Source organism: Cynocephalus volans, chromosome 1 (genome assembly GCF_027409185.1).
Source record: "Cynocephalus volans isolate mCynVol1 chromosome 1, mCynVol1.pri, whole genome shotgun sequence".
Classification (NCBI taxonomy): Eukaryota; Metazoa; Chordata; class Mammalia; order Dermoptera; family Cynocephalidae; genus Cynocephalus; species Cynocephalus volans.
In genome coordinates, this window is record NC_084460.1 from 245,170,732 (window position 1) to 245,190,601 (window position 19,870).

The 19,870-nt window shown below is 39.8% G+C and overlaps 1 protein-coding gene across 1 annotated transcript in view; it reads right to left on the minus strand.

The window, feature by feature from the left end:
- The window catches only part of PDE11A (phosphodiesterase 11A), a 393,277-nt gene that overhangs the window by 292,782 nt on the left and 80,625 nt on the right, over window positions 1-19,870 (minus strand). The gene's annotated exons all lie outside the window — the stretch shown is intronic.

Consider the following 19,870-nt stretch of genomic DNA (forward strand, 5'->3'; position numbering starts at 1 on the left):
ACATGTTCTCACTTATTGGTGGGAGCTAAAAATTAATAAATAAATTCACACACACACACACACACACACACACACAAAACCGGGGGGGGGGGGGGAAGAAGATATAACAACCACAATTACTCGAAGTTGATACGACAAGCAAACAGAAAGGACATTGTTGGGGGGAGGGGGGGAGGGAGAAGGGAGGGAGGTTTTGGTGATGGGGAGCAATAATCAGCCGCAATGTATATCGACAAAATAAAATTAAAAAATAAATAAAATAAAAAATAAATAAATAAATAAATAAAAAGAAAGTAATCAAGAGTTTTAAGGAAATGAGCTACAACTTGTCTACCTATTTATGTACATGGGGTTGCACCGCTTTTTCTTTATCTTCAATATGGAACAACAATATTTAGCACCGAAACAAAAGAACACAGCACTAAACTTTTCCATACTTGTTTGCTCATTTATAAAATGTGGGTAGTTATGTTATAAGACTTTTGTGAGGACTGGCTGTGATGATGTTTGTATTTAAAACAATGCCTGGCACATAATAAAAGTTCAATAAACTAAAAAAAAAGAAAAGAAAAGAAAACAGTTCCACTTTGATACCACTGTGTATGGAAGCTAAAGTTACCATTTTCGAACTCATCTGGAATGAAGAAATTTCAACTGAATAGCAAAATTAGGAATTGTTTTCATTACTTTCAAATATTTTTTCCAAATTGAATTTCATTATTTGTTACATTAGACAAGTCATATTTACTTTTTTAACATTATGTTGAGATGTTAGAGTCATTTCATGTTTACTTTTTTAAAGCCAAATTTGTATTTAGACGTACTTCAAAATAAACTACTCCTGGTTGTTGAAATGCCCAGGCTGCTCCAAAGTAAAACTGCATGATAGAATTAAGGCAAATTATGTCAAAGGGAACTTGAAGTCTGCCAAAGTCATATATAATTGTCTTAAACAAAAAAACTGGCAGGTTGATAAAAAAAATAAATAGAACACTTTACGACAAATCTAATAACACATTATTGCGACTCTTTTATATATACAACATAGCTACGTAGAGAAAAGCAAAACTGTTGAGAGAAAGTTATCTTGGGCTACCCAGCATCCCATTTTTTGATGCCATTCTAGACACGCCCCCTTTAAATGGATCCATATCCTAATGTTGCCTCCTGACTAGTAGGCCTTTCAGGTCACAAGTCTCTGTAGAGCTACAGTCAATGGTGAAGGTGATACCAATCCCAGATTGCAAATCCTTCAGTAATGATAATGCTGAGAATCTCATGCTAGGAGACATGCATGTGATCCAGAAGGCTTTTCAGAACCTTCCTGATCATCCATCCAGAATGCTGCCCCAAATGGAGTAAAATTCCTCTTATAAACAACAGGAAGAGCCTAGATCTCTCACTCTAATGTTCAATGTTCTGTATAATCTTCTTCCATCAAGCCTCTCCTCTCATCCTCCCCTGCACAGACCCTCCACACTAAACTCTTCCCCTGCCCCATAATGTAATGTGAATTCTGGTCTCCAGGTTCTTCTATCACTGTGAGGACCTCACCTAAGATGTCCTTCCTCCTCTCTGCTCAGTCTCAAGTTCTTCATTCTCCACGGAGCCTGCCTGGACCCCTGGTCCACCCATCCTTCCTCTGGTATGAGGCTGCATTGCTGGCAACATGCCTCATTGCAAAATCACTGTATAGAATTTCTTTCATAAGTCTCCCACATCTCAGTATTCACCTGTTCTTTCCTGTTTTTTTCCATATCCTCATACTACCCATTATGTTTTTGTCTTTAATATTTTCTTAAAAGTAATTCCCACATTTTTACTTAAATATACTTCATTTTATGGAAAAGTTTAGATCATGACCATAATGAAAAACCAATCACATTTTTATATAAATTGAAGGTAACTGTAAAAATGTACACAATAAAATATAACCAATAATATAAAAAATGTTAGTATATGTCTACTACCTAAAATTATCTCATGTACTTCAATGTGGGATATGCTACTTTATGTTTTCTCATATTGTAATTTAAGTCTTACATCACGTAAGTTTTTATGTGTATATATCAACTTCCTCTAATATATTGTTAAGTTTCTAAAAGAGATCATATATTATACTTTACATTCCCTAGTGTTTTTAGTCCACTGTCTGGAACATGGTAGTCATTAAATAAATATTTGTTCAGTGAATAAATGTTCACAAATATATCAATATCCCTAGCTACAATTTGTAGCTTACAATGAGTAAAATGAAGATACTCAATCCAACTTAATGAGACCATTTAATGATATACTGAATTTATATATGTAGCATAGTATCTTGGGTATAAAATACATTGTAAATAAAGGAAAATTCTGCATTGCTGTTAATAGTAACTTAGTGTTAACCACATAAGATCTTGGATTTTAAAATTTTAAAGTGCTAGCTCTAGATTTTATGAGAGTAACAAACAGGAACAGATCCAATGGTTAACTGAGGTGTCCAGCTTTAGACAAACCTAACAGATTGAAATCCAAGTGTAACATCAAAAATAATTAGAGTCAAATGTCACATTGCAAAATAAATTTACAATAGAGACCATTTAAACAGCAAATCCTGACAACATTTTAAATGCAGTTTGATTCTTATTTTAGAAACATATTTATTAGATAAATTAAGGTGTGCCTTATCATAAAAATGAACACAAATAGATTCAGGGGGAAATAAAAAGCTAAAGGTAAAAAATCCTGGCAATTTTCAGATTTGAACTGGAGTTTTGGTTAATGCTGTATGCAAATACTTTTTTTTTTTTTTTTAAAGGTCTTGAACTGTTACTTCCTAATGTTCAGAGTTTTAATTTTCAAAAGAAAAAAAGTTGCCTACAGGAATTTTTAAGACAAGGTAAATAGGGAAACTACTTGGGATAGTGGGAATTATTCCAGCTCCCTATGCCTTTTATGTGGAAAAAAATAAATAAAATTTGACAGTCAATAAGCTTTCCATATCTATGTCTTTTAATTATGTCAAAGACAGAAAAATAAGAAAGTGAAATTTATTGCTTCCACATGATCAAATATCTTCCACTAAAATTGTACGAGTTCCTGTTATTTCTTCATTTTCTTCAGTCATTTCCTCAACATACCAATATTTCTAGGTCTTTGGGATGAGCTCTATATGGATTCTAGGTGAACCATCAACCAGAAACAATCAACCAGAAACATTCATGAGCATTTGCTAGGGTAACCTTGCATTCCATCCCCACAAGTGTTCATTACTATACAGTGACCTACCCTCTTTCATGGAGAACCATGAAATGTCAGAGCAGGAACAGATCTTTATCATCCTCTACTACAACTCCAGTATAAAAAATGACTCCAAGGAGAGGAAGTTGTTTTTTCCAACTTAAAAAGATGAACTCAAGTCCAGTGTGTAACTTAGCCACAGTCTAGCTACCTCAGTGCCCATCTCCCCTGGTCCACATCCAAGGAGAGGAAGTAGATCCAGAGAAGTACCCAAATCATTCTTGCCTTGTCTCTGCTCCTCTCTAAAACCTGTTTTCAGAAATATATCTTCAAATAGCTCTTATCCCAAAGCACAAGTAACTTGCCAGAGAGTATCTAGCAAGCCACAAATACAACTTAGGGATGGGGCAGGTGGCTGGGTAGGAACTGGAGCCATTCTATAACCCAAGCTTGAGATGTTTCCAGTGGTGTCTGTCATCCAGTCCCACCCCTACAGAATGAGTTAGGTGCTGGGGAAGTGCTCTGTGCTGTACTCTACAACGGCATGTTCTCCCCAGGACTGTCATTGTTGGTGGGTGCCTTCCTCAGGGGAGGCCCTGCATCTTCCTCACCTTTTTATCTCCAGTGACTAGCACAATGCCTGGCATATAGAAGATCATCAATAAATGTTTCTTGAATGAATGAACGAATAAATTCATTCCCAAAACCTGCCTCACTGGTTTGTTTTAAGTTTAAAGCACCTAATACAGACTCTGACAATAGTAAGTGTTCAATAAACCTTACCCTCTGTAATTTGGCCCAAACCTATCTCTCCTCAGGCCACATCCCCCCTACTAGCACCTCTTCCGTATGTCTGTCAAACTAAACTATCACTTTCCCTAGTTAACTGGATGTACTAGGTGCAGGCCTTGTACTAAGCAGTTTACCTGCATTATATCAGCTAATTCCCACAACAACCATGAAAGGTAGGTACTGTAATTATTGCTCTACTAGAAGTAAATGTCATGAGGGCCAATATTTCTGCCTGTTTTATTCACTGTTACTTCTCAGATATCTAGAACAAAAGTTGGCACATAGTAGTTGCTCAATAAATATTGAGGCTGAACAAGACCAAGACATTTGCCCGAGGTCACACAGATAACTAGCAGTGATTCAAGCCACAATGTGTTTGGTTTCAATGTCCATGCTTTTAACTACTCTCTCACACCCTGTCAAAAAGCAGAGTGGTGGTTGTCAGACAAGGGGCTGATTTTGACTCACCACAGACTAAAAAGGCAGAGAAATTATATTTATTCTGACACTTAAATGTAAGACATTATTTTGTTTCCTACTAAATCAAGGTGTATCAATGTAAATATTTACTTTTACGTTGATGCCAATGAATTTTCCTGGTGGCTCTCAAAGTAATAAAATAATTTTCTCTGGCAAACCCAGCTAAGAAGATAAATATTTCTTTATTTTGGTAGATTTTCTTTGATCAATTTCTATTTAATCTATAGCACAAAAATTATCCTTAGGAAGAATTTTTTTTTTTTTTTTTTCAAGGAACACCTTATAAAACTGATGCAGTTTCTTTTATTTTTTTATTTTTTTTTTTTAAATTTTATTTTGTTGATATACATTGTAGCTGATTAATGCTCCCCATCACCAAAACCTCCCTCCCTTCTCCCTCCCCCCCTCCCCCCCCAACAATGTCCTTTCTGTTTGCTTGTTGTATCAACTTCAAATAATTGTGGTTGTTATATCTTCTTCCCTCCCCCCCCCCCGGTTTGTGTGTGTGTGTGTGTGTATGTGTGTGTGTGAATTTATATATTAATGTTTAGCTCCCTCCAATAAGTGAGAACATGTGGTATTTCTCTTTCTGTGCCTGACTTGTTTCACTTAATATAATTCTCTCAAGGTCCATCCATGTTGTTGCAAATGGCAGTATTTCATTCGTTTTTATAGCTGAGTAGTATTCCATTGTGTAGATGTACCACATTTTCCGTATCCACTCATCTGATGATGGGCATTTGGGCTGGTTCCAACTCTTGGCTATTGTAAAGAGTGCTGCGATGAACATTGGGGAACAGGTATACCTTCGACTTGATGATTTCCATTCCTCTGGGTATATTCCCAACAGTGGGATGGCTGGGTCGTATGGTAGATCTATTTGCAATTGTTTAAGGAACCTCCATACCATTTTCCATAGAGGCTGCACCATTTTGCAGTCCCACCAACAATGTATGAGAGTTCCTTTTTCTCCGCAGCCTCGCCAGCATTTATCGTTCATAGTCTTTTGGATTTTAGCCATCCTAACTGGGGTTAGATGGTATCTCAATGTGGTTTTGATTTGCATTTCCCGGATGCTGAGTGATGTTGAGCATTTTTTCATATGTCTGTTGGCCATTTGGATATCTTCCTTAGAGAAATGCCTACTTAGCTCTTTTGCCCATTTTTTAATTGGGTTGCTTGTTTTCTTCTTGTAAAGTTGTTTGAGTTCCTTATATATTCTGGATATTAATCCTTTGTCAGATGTATATTTTGCAAATATTTTCTCCCACTCTGTTGGTTGTCTTTTAACTCCTTTAATTGTTTCTTTTGCTGTGCAGAAGCTTTTTAGTTTGATATAATCCCATTTGTTTATTTTTCCTTTGGTTGCCCGTGCTTTTGGGGTCGTATTCATGAAGTCTGTGCCCAGTCCTATTTCCTGAAGTGTTTCTCCTATGTTTTCTTTAAGAAGTTTTATTGTCTCAGGGTGTATATTTAAATCCTTAATCCATTTTGAGTTGATTTTAGTATACGGTGAGAGGTATGGATCTAGTTTCATTCTCCTGCATATCGATATCCAGTTATCCCAACACCACTTGCTGAAGAGGCAGTCCCTTCCCCAGTGAATAGGCTTGGTGCCTTTGTCAAAGATCAGATGGCAGTAAGTGTGTGGGTTGATTTCTGGATTCTCTATTCTATTCCATTGGTCAGTGTGTCTGTTTTTATGCCAGTACCATACTGTTTTGGTTATTATAGCTTTGTAGTATAGCTTAAAGTCAGGTAGTGTTATGCCTCCAGCTTTATTTTTTTTGCTCAGCATTGCTTTGGCTATTCGTGGTCTTTTATTGTTCCATATAAATGTCTGAATAGTTTTTTCCATTTCTGAGAAAAATGTCTTTGGAATTTTGATGGGGATTGCATTGAATTTGTATATCACTTTGGGTAGTATGGACATTTTCACTATGTTGATTCTTCCAATCCAAGAGCATGGAATATCTTTCCATCTTCTTGTATCCTCTCTAATTTCTCTCAGCAGTGGTTTGTAGTTCTCATTATAGAGATTTTTCACATCCTTGGTTAACTCAATTCCTAAGTATTTTATTTTTTTGGTGGCTATTGTAAATGGGCAGGCTTTCTTGATTTCTCCTTCTGCATGTTCACTATTGGAGAAAAGAAATGCTACTGATTTTTGTGTGTTGATTTTGTATCCTGCTACTGTGCTGAAATCATTTATCAATTCCAACAGTTTTTTTGTAGAGGTTTTAGGCTGTTCGATATATAGGATCATGTCATCTGCAAACAGGGACAGTTTGACTTCATCTTTTCCAATCTGGATGCCCTTTATTTCCTTCTCTTCTCTGATTGCTCTGGCTAGTACTTCCAACACTATGTTGAATAGGAGTGGTGAGAGTGGGCATCCTTGTCTAGTGCCTGTTCTTAAAGGAAAAGCTTTCAGCTTTTCCCCATTCAGGATGATATTGGCAGTGGGTTTGGCATATATGGCTTTAATTATGTTGAGATACTTTCCCTCTATACCTAACTTATAGAGGGTCTTTGTCATGAATGAGTGCTGAACTTTATCAAATGCTTTTTCAGCATCTATAGAGATGATCATATGGTCCTTGTGTTTGAGTTTATTAATATGGTGTATCACATTTATTGATTTGCGTATGTTGAACCAACCTTGCATCCCTGGGATGAATCCCACTTGATCGTGATGAATAATTTTTCGTATGTGTTGCTGTATTCTGTTTGCTAGTATTTTAGTGAGGATTTTTGCATCTATATTCATCAAGGATATCGGCCTGTAGTTTTCTTTTTTGGTTATATCTTTACCTGGTTTTGGTATCAGGATGATGTTTGCTTCATAGAATGAGTTTGGGAGATTTGCGTCCGTTTCAATCTTTTGGAATAGTTTGTAAAGAATCGGTGTCAATTCCTCTTTGAATGTTTGGTAAAATTCTGCTGTGAATCCATCTGGTCCTGGGCTTTTCTTTGTTGGGAGCCTTCTGATAACAGCTTCAATCTCCTTTATTGTTATTGGTCTGTTCAAATTTTCTACGTCTTCACGGTTCAGTTTTGGGAGCTTGTGTGTGTCCAGAAATTTATCCATTTCCTCCAGATTTTCAAATTTGTTGGCGTATAGTTGTTTATAGTAGTCTCGAATGATTCCTTGTATTTCAGATGAATCAGTTGTAATATCGCCTTTTTCATTTCTAATTTTTGTTATTTGAGTCTTCTCTCTTCTTTTTTTTGTTAGCCATGCTAATGGTTTGTCAATTTTATTTATCTTTTCAAAAAACCAACTTTTTGATTCGTTGATCTTTTGAATTGTTTTTTGGTTTTCAATTTCATTCAGTTCTGCTCTGATCTTAATGATTTCTTTCCGTCTGCTAACTTTAGGATTGGATTGTTCTTGTTTTTCTAGTTCTTTAAGGTGAAGTGTTAGGTTGTTCATTTGCCATCTTTCCATTCTTCTGAAGTGAGCATTTAATGCAATAAATTTTCCCCTCAATACTGCTTTTGCAGTATCCCACAGGTTTTGGTATGATGTATCATTGTTTTCATTAGTTTCAATAAACTTTTTGATTTCCTGCTTGATTTCTTCTTGGACCCATATGTCATTAAGTAGAATGCTGTTTAATTTCCATGTGTTTGTATAGTTTCCAGAGTTTTGTTTGTTATTAATTTCTAGTTTTAATCCATTGTGGTCTGAGAAGATACATGGGATAATTCCAATTTTTTTGAATTTATTGAGACTTGATTTGTGACCTAATATGTGATCTATCCTGGAGAATGATCCATGTGCTGATGAGAAGAATGAATATTCTGAGGTTGTTGGGTGGAATGTTCTGTAGATATCTGCCAATTCCAATTGGTCTAGAGTCTTGTTTAGATCTTGTGTTTCCCTACTGATTCTTTGCCTAGATGATCTGTCTAATATTGACAGTGGAGTGTTCAGGTCCCCTGCTATTATGGTATTAGTGTCTATTTCCTTCTTTAGGTCTAATAAAGTTTGTTTTATAAATCTGGCTGCTCCAACATTGGGTGCGTACATATTTATGATTGTTATGTCTTCTTGATGGATCAGTCCTTTTATCATTAAGTAGTGTCCCTCATTGTCTCTTTTTATGGTTTTTAGTTTAAAGTCTATTTTGTCAGATATAAGAATAGCCACTCCAGCTCGTTTTTCTTTTCTGTTTGCATGGTAAATCTTTTTCCATCCTTTCACTCTTAGTCTGTGTGAATCTTTATGGGTGAGGTGGGTCTCTTGTAGGCAGCATATAGTTGGGTCCTGCTTTTTGATCCAGTCAGCCAGTCTGTGTCTTTTAATTGGGGAATTTAAGCCTTTAACATTAAGAGTTGTTATTGAAAGGTGTTGATTTATTCCTAGCATTTTATTGGTTGTTTGGTTGTCTTAGGTGTCTTTTGTTCCTTGCTTTCTGATTTACTGTTTGGTTTCTTTGTTTGTTGGTTCCTTAGGTTGTAGATAGTGTTTTTGTTAGCTTGTTTTCTCTTCATGAATGCCATTTTTATTGTACTAGCGGGTTTAGATTTTTCTTAGGTTTTTATGGCAGTGGTAGTTATTTTTCAGGAACCAAACCCAGTACTCCCTTGAGGATTTCTTGTAAGGGTGGTCTTGTGGTAGTGAACTCCCGCAGTTTTTGTTTGTCTGAGAAATATACTATTTGCCCCTCATTTCGGAAGGATAGCCTTGCAGGGTAGAGTATACTTGGCTGGCAATCTTTGTCTTTTAGTATTTTGAAAATATCATCCCATTCCTTTCTAGCTTTTAGGGTTTGTGATGAGAAGTCTGATGTTAACCTGATTGGGGCTCCCTTATAGGTGATTTGACGCTTCTCTCTTGCAGCTTTTAAGATTCTCTCTTTGTCTCTGAGTTTTGCCAATTTGACTATGACATGTCTTGGAGAAGGCCTTTTTGGGTTGAATACGTTTGGAGATCGTTGAGCTTCCTGGATCTGAAGATTTGTGATTTTTCCTATACCTGGGAAGTTTTCTGCCACTATTTTGTTGAATATGTTTTCAATGGAATCTCCATTTTCCTCCCCTTCTGGAATACCCATGACTCGGATATTTGAGCGCTTGAGGTTGTCTGATATCTCTCTCAGATTTTCTTCCATGTCCTTGATTCTTTTTTCTTTCTTTTTGTCTGCTTGTGTTATTTCAAACAGCCCATCTTCAAGTTCAGAGGTTCTCTCTTCAACTTCGACAAGCCTGCTGGTTAAACTCTCCGTTGTGTTTTTTATTTCGCTGAATAACTTCTTCAGTTCAGCAAGTTCTGCTACATTTTTTTTCAGGACATTGATTTCCTTGTATATTTCCTCTTTCAGATCCTGTATACTTTTCCTCATTTCATCATGATGTCTAGCTGAGTTTTCTTGTATCTCATTCAGTTTCCTTAGAATTATCACTCGAAATTCCTTGTCAGTTATTTCAAGGGCTTCTTGTTCTATAGGATCTAGAGTATGAGATTTATTAACTTTTGGTGGTGTACTTTCTTGATTTTTTGTATTTCTGGTGTCTTTTTTTTGGTGTTTATTCATTGTGGCAGGGGGTTTCACAGTCCACCGGTTTGAGACTAATGACTAACTAGGATGTTGCTGTGGTTGCCAATTTGGTATGGCTCCCGCCGTGACTGCTCAGTTGGCCTCTAGTGTCTTGTGTGTGTGGTTGCCTCGGGTCTTGGGCTTCTCCGGGGATCCACCTTTCTGGTCAGCTTGTACTCTGCTGGGCTGGTGGATCACGTACCACAGGGTGTGTGATCTCTGTTGAGCTTTCACTTCCTGTACAGGACTTCTCCCCGTACCGTGTGCTCTGGCCCAGGCTGTTAGATCGTGCAGTGGCGACCCCATCGGGTGTGTGGTTTCTGTCGAGTCTCCGCCTCCCTGGCCGCACGTCTCCCCCCTCTGTGCACACTGTGCTGGGCTGGGGTGTGTCTTCTGCACCCCTCGTCTATCAGGTGGGCCTTCAAGACCCTGCTCAGCACCGCCTCGCCCAGGAAGTCTACCAGGTTTCTGCTAGGCACAGACGACCGGTCTCTCTGGGTGCCTTTGTAGCACTGTGTAGATCTTTCTCGGGTCTTGTTCACCTTTGTATCCCCCCGGTATAAACCGAGTCTAGTGCCCACCTGCAGCCTGCTCTCCGGCAGGTTCAATCGGACCTGGGAACTCTCCTACCACACTATTCCCATCCAGAAATTCGTTAGGCTTTTTTCCAAACTGGTGGTCGCAGAGATGTTATCTGCCTCCCAGTAACAGGAAGTTTACCGGGGCGGAGTCCAGGGTGTGGTGGAGTGACAGTCGGCCCGCCTGTACTTTCTAGCCCTCCCAACACTGGTCGGGACGCCCCACACCCCCAGCCCCGCCAGAGAACCGCGGAGGGAGTGGGAGAGGAGGCCGGCCCGCAGGATCCGGAAAGCCCCGCGCCAGGCCAAGCAAATGGGCTCAGTGATGGCCGAGCAGGGCGGAGCTGCCCGCACCTGGGAAAATGGAGGCAGCACCGGGGCAGTGAGTGGCCTGGTGGTGCAGGCAGGAGCCGCATGGGCATCCACCCCCCTAACAGAGCTGTGCCAGGGATCACTCACAGTGCTGTGCCAGGTCGGGCGCTCGCTCTGTCTCTGGTTTGTTGCCTTCTGTGTTCTCGGCGCTGCCGCCTCGGGCTGTTCAGTCGCGGCGCCGCTCAGGCGCTCCCAGGAATCTTCTTTAATGCCGGCCTGCAACCTCGAATCCTGAATAGGGCAGCTGGCCGCCTTCAGTGCGGCCCCAGCCTCCGGGCTCCTGGCTGCATCCACAGCAGCCCTGGCGCCGTGTTCCCTGTTTCGAGACTCGCTTTTGCAGCTAAGAATCAGTTCTTTTCCTGCTCCACACTTCAAAGCTGTTGCCGGTAAATGAGGCAGCCTCTCCTGCCGGGGGCAAAGTGGCGTTGAGCCCCCACGACCGGCCAGCAGCAGCAGTCCTCCCTTAAGAGATGGCCAGAGGAAGGTTCACAAGTTTCCCGGCTGCCTGAGGCCCAGTGGCCACCTTTTCCACCTCAGCTACTCCGCGCCAGCCGCCGCAGCCGCCGCCATCTTGAAACTCAGAATTTTTTTTTTTTTTTTTATAGCAAACTAAAAAAGGTTTAGGATTCTGGTGCTTCCCTGATCAATGCTGGCTGGTTAGGAAAGTCAAAAAGGAGTACTATATATAAAGCCAAATAAACTGAAGCTTAGGAATATAACTGATTAAGAAAACAAACTATTCACAGTCAAGTAAATTCCTATAGAATGAAGCAACTTTTCAGTTATTAAATACTCTCTAGTATGTGCATCATAGCCATAATTTCACTGCTAATTACGATATAGATTTAAATATCCAGTGTTTCATATGCACTGTATTGAGAAGCTTTGCTACCAGAAAGCAGGGGACAGATATATGCCATGTAATATATGACACTGAAATTTCATGTAGAGAAAAGTAAGAAAAAGTCGTTGGCAACTAATTATGTCAGTACCAATCTTGTAAATATTCATACCAGTAACAATTCATGCCAGCGGATAGTAAAGAATGCAGATTTTATTTCTTTAACTGCTTATTTTACTACTTTGTGTCTCCTGGGGAAGAAATGGGTATTAAAAATACATATAACCATGCAGACTAGCAATTCTTAAGCTTTATTTCTGAATAAATGCTTTTTGAGTACCTACTATGCATCTGGCACTCTACTAATTACTGGAAATGCAAAAATGAAAAAGATTTGACCTGTGCTTTCATGCTTATGCTCAGGAGAGAAGCTAATAATTATATTTAAATCCAATAAACTTTTATTGAGTGGTATTATAGGGGATCTTAATAAAGTTTAATGACTTTAACTGAATTCTGAGCTAAAGGAATTGAATAAGCAAAATATGGGGACTATGCATTTTCTGTCTTGTAAAAGGTAAGAAGTCCAATGTGACTCAAGTGTCAAATGTGTGGACAATACGTCAGAAACTCAAGTAGTTGAGACTCAATCCTGAAACCATTCAGATCCCATGCTAAAGATGTTGGCTTCTATGCTAGAAGCAATAGAGAGCTGCCAAAGATTTGAACTGAGTGACAAGATCACATTAGAACTGTACAAATATAACTCTAGCAGCAGTAGTCCAGCGAGTGAGAGCAAGAATCAAGAATGTAGAGATATGAACTATAGCTTTTACAGGCTATACATCCAAGAGTTATTTCTAGGTAAACTTGACAAAATCTGACAACTAGTTAATTAGAGATGAACACGAGATTAAGGGGAGGAGCAGAGCAGAGGGTGATGCCCAGGCTTCTAGCCAAGTAGATGAAAAATGATGATCAATCAACACAGAAAACTCAAGAGGATGACTAAAATCAAGGCCCACGTGGAGGAAGGTAGTGAGGTTGGTTCAGGATGTGTAGCATCTGAGAAGCCAGTGGTAAGATCCAAATAGAAATGATCCAGGGAGCATTCAAGCTTCAGAAATAAAATAAGCTTAGTGACTTAGATTTAGCATAAGAGTGAGAGTCGAAATTATGTGCACTAATGAAACTCCCAAGGGATAGAGTGGAGGACAAAAGAGAAAGCAGAAGACAATAACCCTGGGGACACCAGCACTTCAAGACCAGGTAAAGGAAGTGATTCAGAGCAGGTACAACAGAGAAGCCTGAGTCAGGTAGTGAATCAGAGTCTCACCGCGTGGAATCACGGCAGTCAGGGCAGGAGCTTTGAGAAGGAGGGATGGTCGGCACTGTTACGTGCTTCAGAGAGATTAAAAGGATGACCAGGAATATTTGATACTTGGGGATCATTATGTGTTGAAGCAAATATTTTTACTGTTGTTTGATAAAAATGGTCATCTGGGCAATATCACAAAGCCATGGGTTTCATCTTGCTACCTTAGCTGACTAAACTAAATTAAACTGAAATACCTGACTAAAATACAGATCTGTTCTGAGTTGAAGAATGCCAAATAGGGACACCTTTACTGACTGGTCATCAACTGTCTAAAAAGAGAGAAGATGGGGGAAGGGAGAGAGGAGGTGGGAGGAGAAAGAGACTGATTATAAGTCCCATTATTTAAGGTCACCTGGGTATTTCTCTTCGTGCCTATTAATACAATGGCAGAAAAAGGACAATAATACTCAACCTATTTCAGAGCTGGTAGGTAACACTCAAAACAATTCAAAGAGAGAATTCTAGAAAATATCAACCTCCAAGCAAGTCAGAAAAAAAAGGAGGTATAAATCAAGTAGTGACTTTCTATTGTGGACTGCTGGGCACAATAAGAGCTAGATGACAATGAGACTCTTCCAGAAAAGCAAGTAACACATCACTATTTTGTTTGTCTTCCTAACTTACATAAAAGAGATTCAAGCAGTGGGATATTAAAGCTAAAGCCATCAAATCAGGTTTCTATAATAGCTGATCAGAGGTAGAAAGAGATTTAGGAATCTCACGGTGAAAGTGGTAGATAATGCCATGAAAATGGAAAAGACCATTAAAAAAAAAAAAAAAAAGATTGTAGCCCAAGAGTAGAAGAGGATTATGGGAAGAGCCCTGACCCTGAAGAATATGCAGAATGCAGGAGCCTGAAAAGGGATGGTTTGAGAGACAGGAAGAGCACAGTGAGAGAAAGAGGCCAGAGAGATTCAACATGGTATCAATTACTGCTACGAGATCAAGAAGGGCGGATAACTCAAAATACACCTTGGGGTTTTGCAGGCAGGTAACACTCAACTGCAGTGAAAGCTTTCAGCGGTGGCGAGAAAGACAAACGAGGGTGAAGAACAAATGGGAATAAATAGGGTGGTCCCATCAGGTGCAAAACCCTCCTTCAAGATTTCTGTCCTTGAAGGGAGGCAGGGAGAGAAATGAAAAGATGGGTGAGCAAGGGCTCTGTGTGGATTAGGAAGAGCTGAGCCTGGACAGAAGGAGGGACATCTCAGCGTTTAAGAGGCTCAGTGGCTAGGACCAGCATCCCAACAGGCAAGTTTAGAGGTAGGAACTCCTGCCAAATGCCCTTTCTCTGTGACTGAGGAGCCAGTTATCAACTGAGTGTAACTACAGTAGAGTTTGATAGGTGCTCAAGGAGAGAAGAAAAATTTTGTACCTGCTACTCTGGGAAGAGGGAAAGTGTAACTATTATAATGGTTCTGCTGAGAGATGGGGCAGCTCCATCTTAGGTAGGGTCAGGACAGGGCTAGAGAGGAGAAGGCAGCATGGGGAGACAGTTCTGAGGCAGAGCAGGCAGAATCTGCCAGCCCATGGGATGTACGTGCTGATGCAGAACACTAAAGGACGGATCTAAGGCAGTGTTTTTCAAACTGCGGGTCATGGCCCACTAATTGGGCTATAAAATCAACTGAGTCTTGCATGGTATATTTTTGTAAATGAAATAAAATAGATTAAAAAATATCAGTGCATTTCACTTAGTACGGGTAGTAAGGGCAAGTATTGTTTTATGACTATTTCAGTTGTGATGTGTTCTGAGTTGCTGTAACCAATCAATACAGGGCGTCCTTGTTTGGCATTCTTTAACTTAGGATGGATCTGTATTTTAGTCAGTAATTTCCATTTAGTTTAGATCAGTCAGCTAAGGTAGCAAGATGAAACCCATGGCTTTGTGAAAAGCCTCCTACAACTGAAAGGATCAGTAAGGAGCAGGATACTTGCCTGGGACTTTTGAGCCTTCGTGGCCTGACCAATCCAGCCACTAACTAGCTGTCTGGCCCTGGGCAAGTTACTTAACCCTTATAAATTCTAATCTCCCATACATAACATTAGTGACTTCTCCTTCCTACTTTATAGACAATGTGATGGTGAGGGGCCAGGGAGGGACAATTTGAAAAGAAAAAGTTAAGGGAAATATATTGTAGATGGTTGCTAACTATTTTTATATTGTTATAAGATAGCCAGCCCAATATTCAGAATGCAGAGCTGCTGTCTTATGAGTTGCCTAAGGCCTTGCTGATTGATGCATCAGTTGTCCATATGGGAACGCTTGTTGGAGCATAAAGCACCTACCGAGAAGTAGGGTTTTCTTGCTATTTAGCTTCTCAGTCCTGTAGAAACAGTGACCTTTATACCTCTGATGTGTGAGTCTATATTTCCCAGATGACCATTTTCATCAAACAAATGTTTCGTTTATCAAACAAAAAGTTTAAAACATTTTAAAAAATAAAAGCAAAAAACACTTGCTTCAATACACCCTTTTAACCTCTCTGAAGCACTTGACAATGCTCCTGTCCTGATTACCAGGACTATGGGTTACAGTCAAAAAGTTTGGAACTTATTGGTTTAAGGTGTACCACTGCATAGCAGGTGACATTCTAAATCCAGATGAAGAATACCAGATAAGGAGAAAAGTTAGGGATTAACAATCCAGTATACTCCGAGATTCCTAATTCTTTCTATCTCTGATGAGCTAAGGGAAAGCTAATTTGAGAGCTTTAGCTTTTACATCCTGTGACGAATGTCCAATTAACTGTCTCTTTTGTGTAACTATAGGTCTAACTGGAATTTGTTCTTTAACTTCATCAACCTGTGGCATTGTTACAGATTAAACTTATTTCTTGTGGGTTTTTTTGTTTGTTTGTTTGTTTGTTTGGATCAGTGAGTACAGTTAAACTCTAACACAGAAATAATTATTAATTTTTTAAAAGGCACTTATGCTATTAAAAAATACATTCTGCTGTCAGAATGACTGGATTATTCTCACTGATGAAATTTTGGGTTTTGAGTTTTAGCCCAGTTTTCAGTATCTCTAATATCTAGTCAGTTCAATGCAGATTTATTGAGTTTTTTGACAAAGACGTTGGTTGGGTTTTTTTTTTAAAGAAATTCTTCTGAACCAGAAAATTTACTCCATGTAGATTTTTCACTCTGTTACACATATTAAACTACACTGATTTGGGTGATGGAAAAAGGCAGAAAGAAATGGAGATGTGTTGGGGAAGAGGGCAGTAAGGTTATAAATTTCAAATTACAAAGAGTCAAGAGAACATTACTAACCTTTTTTTTTTCCCAGAGAAATCAAGAGTCCTACTCATGCCCTTGAAAATGAAAGGTGGGGTTGCTCATGAGAGTTAAAGTAATTCTCCAAATGGGAAGATACGAGGGCAGAGTGAAAGTGTCTGCAACCCTAAGCAATCCAATGAGGAGAGCCAGATTCCTACACACACACACACACACACACACACACACACACACACACACACACACACACACAGCAGGAGCTAGAGTTAAGCCAACCTCAGTACAAATCCCAGCTCCTTCACTTATTGCTATGTGAATGCTGGGAAAATAGAATAGTTTGGTCCGGGCCCTTGCCTAGGGTCCGGTTGGGTGTGGTTCAGCACATCCTTTGTAAGCAAATTGTGTGTGTGTGTGTGTGTGTGTGTGTGTGTGCGCGCGCGCGCGCGCGCGCGCGCGCATGCGCACATGCATTCATGGAGTTAGTGCACATGTGCGCCAATGTATCTTTTTAGTTTTGTTGCTATTCTTGCGTTCTTCAGAGTTTGTAAAGCAGGCTGGCTGGCTGGCATTCTATTGCCTGGGGCAGCTGCCGCACCGTGCAGCCATGCTTACCAACCTACGGCTTCCAAGGACCTGTTTGCCATTTACCTAGCTCATACTTGCGTGTAAGGGATCTGGGGACCCAGCCTGGCATGGGAAGTGTTTCTGACCCAGTCTGCGAATGGGCTTGAGGGGTCTGTGAGCTTCAGACCCAGCCCTAGCTTTACGATCAGCCCAGTTGGCAGGATTACTGGCAGGTAAAAGAGCCCAACAACTAGCGTGGTCATGTAGCTAGACAATTGGCATCACAAACAGGATAAGGAGCTTTACAATTGGCAATGTCGACAGGATTCCGACATTAGCCAGAGCACCACAGTGATCTTGGGCAAATCACATAACTTCAGTAAGTTAGTATCCTCATCAGTTAGACAATAATAACATCCTCATCTATTTGATAATGATAGACTTCCCAAGGCTGGTGTTAGATGAAATAAGACAATACTTGTAAAGTGCTCATCATGGGCATGGCAGTAGGTGCTAGCTTACTTTATTGTATTAGTTTCCTAGGGCTGCCATAACAAAGCACCATGAATTGGGTGCTTTAGAACAACCGAAATATATTGTCTCAAAATTCTGGAGGCTAGAAGACTGAAATCAAGGTATCAGAAGTACCAATGCTTCCTCTGAAACCTGTGGGGAAAGATCCTTCCTTGCCTCTTCCAGCTTCTGGTAGCCTAGGTGTTTCTTGGCTTGTGGTAGCTGATGCCAGTCCTCACAGGTGTTCTCCCTGCATCTCTTCACATAGTCTTCTGTCTCTGTGCCCAAACTTACCTTTTTTAAAGGACACAGTCATATTGAATTAGGGTGCACCCGAATGACCTCATTTTGACTTGATTATCTCTGTAAAGATCCTATTTCCATTCTGTGACACTGGGGCTCAGGACTTCAACTTATCTTTTTGTTTTTTTGGAGGGGTTTGGAGGGTAGAGAATAAAACTCAACCCATGACAATTATTTACTAAACTATTCTGCTACAGATGTTTTGCAAAAGACATGCTAGTATATAAAGCACTATAAAATTGTAGAATATCCTTCTCTAGTGATTCATTTTCTGTTTCTTTTTCTTTTTAAAGGAAGGGTGGAGGGAAAGTGAAAGAAAATGGTCAGGGCCCCTTAGATGTTCAGAATCTTGCCCAGCATTTGATGTAAATATGCACGTGCACCCAGGTGTTCCTTGGTTATTATTGCCTGACGTAGATGCACATGGGCACCCAGGTGTCCTGGGTTATGGACTTAAGTATAAAGGATGAGTGACTCTGATCCACAGTGTCCCCTGCCCCCAGGATGCCCCTGGGGAGGTCACTACTGCTGCTGGAGGCTGTTGCTGCAAGCTGTTGCTGCCAGTGTCCCTGGATTCCCTGAGAGGCCACTGCTGCTGCTGCTTCTGCTGCTATTGCTGCTGTAAGCTGCTGCTGCTACTGCTGCTCCTGCTGAGGACTGAGCTCATGTCTCTGCCAATGGCTCCAGGGATCTTTCCCAATTACCTAGTGTGGACCTGCATGTGAGAGGTCTGGTGACCCAGCCTGGCATGTGAAGGGTCCAGTGACCCAGCCAGGCATGTGAGGGGTCTGGTGACCCAGCCTGGCATGTGAGGGGTCTCGTGACCCAGCCAGGCATGTGAGAAGTCTGGTGACGTAGTCTGTACAATGGGTTTGAATGGTGTGAGCCCTAGCCCTGACAATACAAATGGAAACTTAGTATAACTAAGATAACGAAACGTTTTGGCTTTAGTTATGTACGGCCCCAACCCTACAACTGGCATAGTCACTTAGCAATACAATTGTCTGGTAGCATTACAAAGGGGTACTCAGTGTTCTCAATGTAAAGACTTAGGTATATACCCAATGAGTTTCCTTTCTGCTCTTAGCTGAATCTGGAATGGCTTGACTTCCCCGTCATCCTATGGTTTCCTGGTCTTGAGACAAGGAAAAGTGCCACAGACCTTTGCAACTAGGCCTGCAAAAAAGTATGTGTACAGAAAAGAACGTGTACCCTAACTCTGAACTGTTTGTTAATCATATAACAACCTCAATTGTACTCATCACGAAGGGAAGAGAATAGCTCTTCAATGGAACTTAGAGTATAAATTAGACACTTACTAATCAAAGAGAATTCTTTTCAGCCAACTTCTTTTTTTCTCCTTAAATGTCTTTAATCAGCAAATAAGTTTTTCTTCTTTTTATTGTCCAGCCTTGTCTACCATAATCCCACTTTCATCATGTAAAATAATTACCCAAACATCATACATTCATTTCTACTTCCTCATATGCTTTATAAAATGACATATATTTCTGCCCCAAACTGGAATATGCTGTGGTTTGATCTTCTAATAATGCAATCAAGGGTACACTTTAAAAATATTTCAAATTTGTTAATGTAAGTAATAAAAATAGGACTCTCTGAGGACAGAATGCAGGCCAGAGGGCGTACCTTTATTTATTTATTTATTTATTTATTTATTTATTTATTTATGTCTTTCAGGGCTGTATTGATCTACGTTTATTCACATGCATTAATGACCTTCTGTGACAATACCATGTGGCAGAGAAGAAAGGTTCATAGGCCAATGTGAAATGAGGGGAAGAATCAAAGAGAGAGGAGGAATGGGTTAACTATTTTATAATTTAATAAAATGAAATTTCAGACACCTAATTTCCTGCTTTCTTAAAAGTGTTAGCAAAATGTAACTTCTTGGTAGTCAAAAAAAGAATTCATGTGTAGACCTACTTCTCTTTACACTATAGAAGTGATCATGAAAATGTAATTATAAGTCAAGCCTTCATAAAGCAAATCACATTTTCTGTTTGACAACATTAAG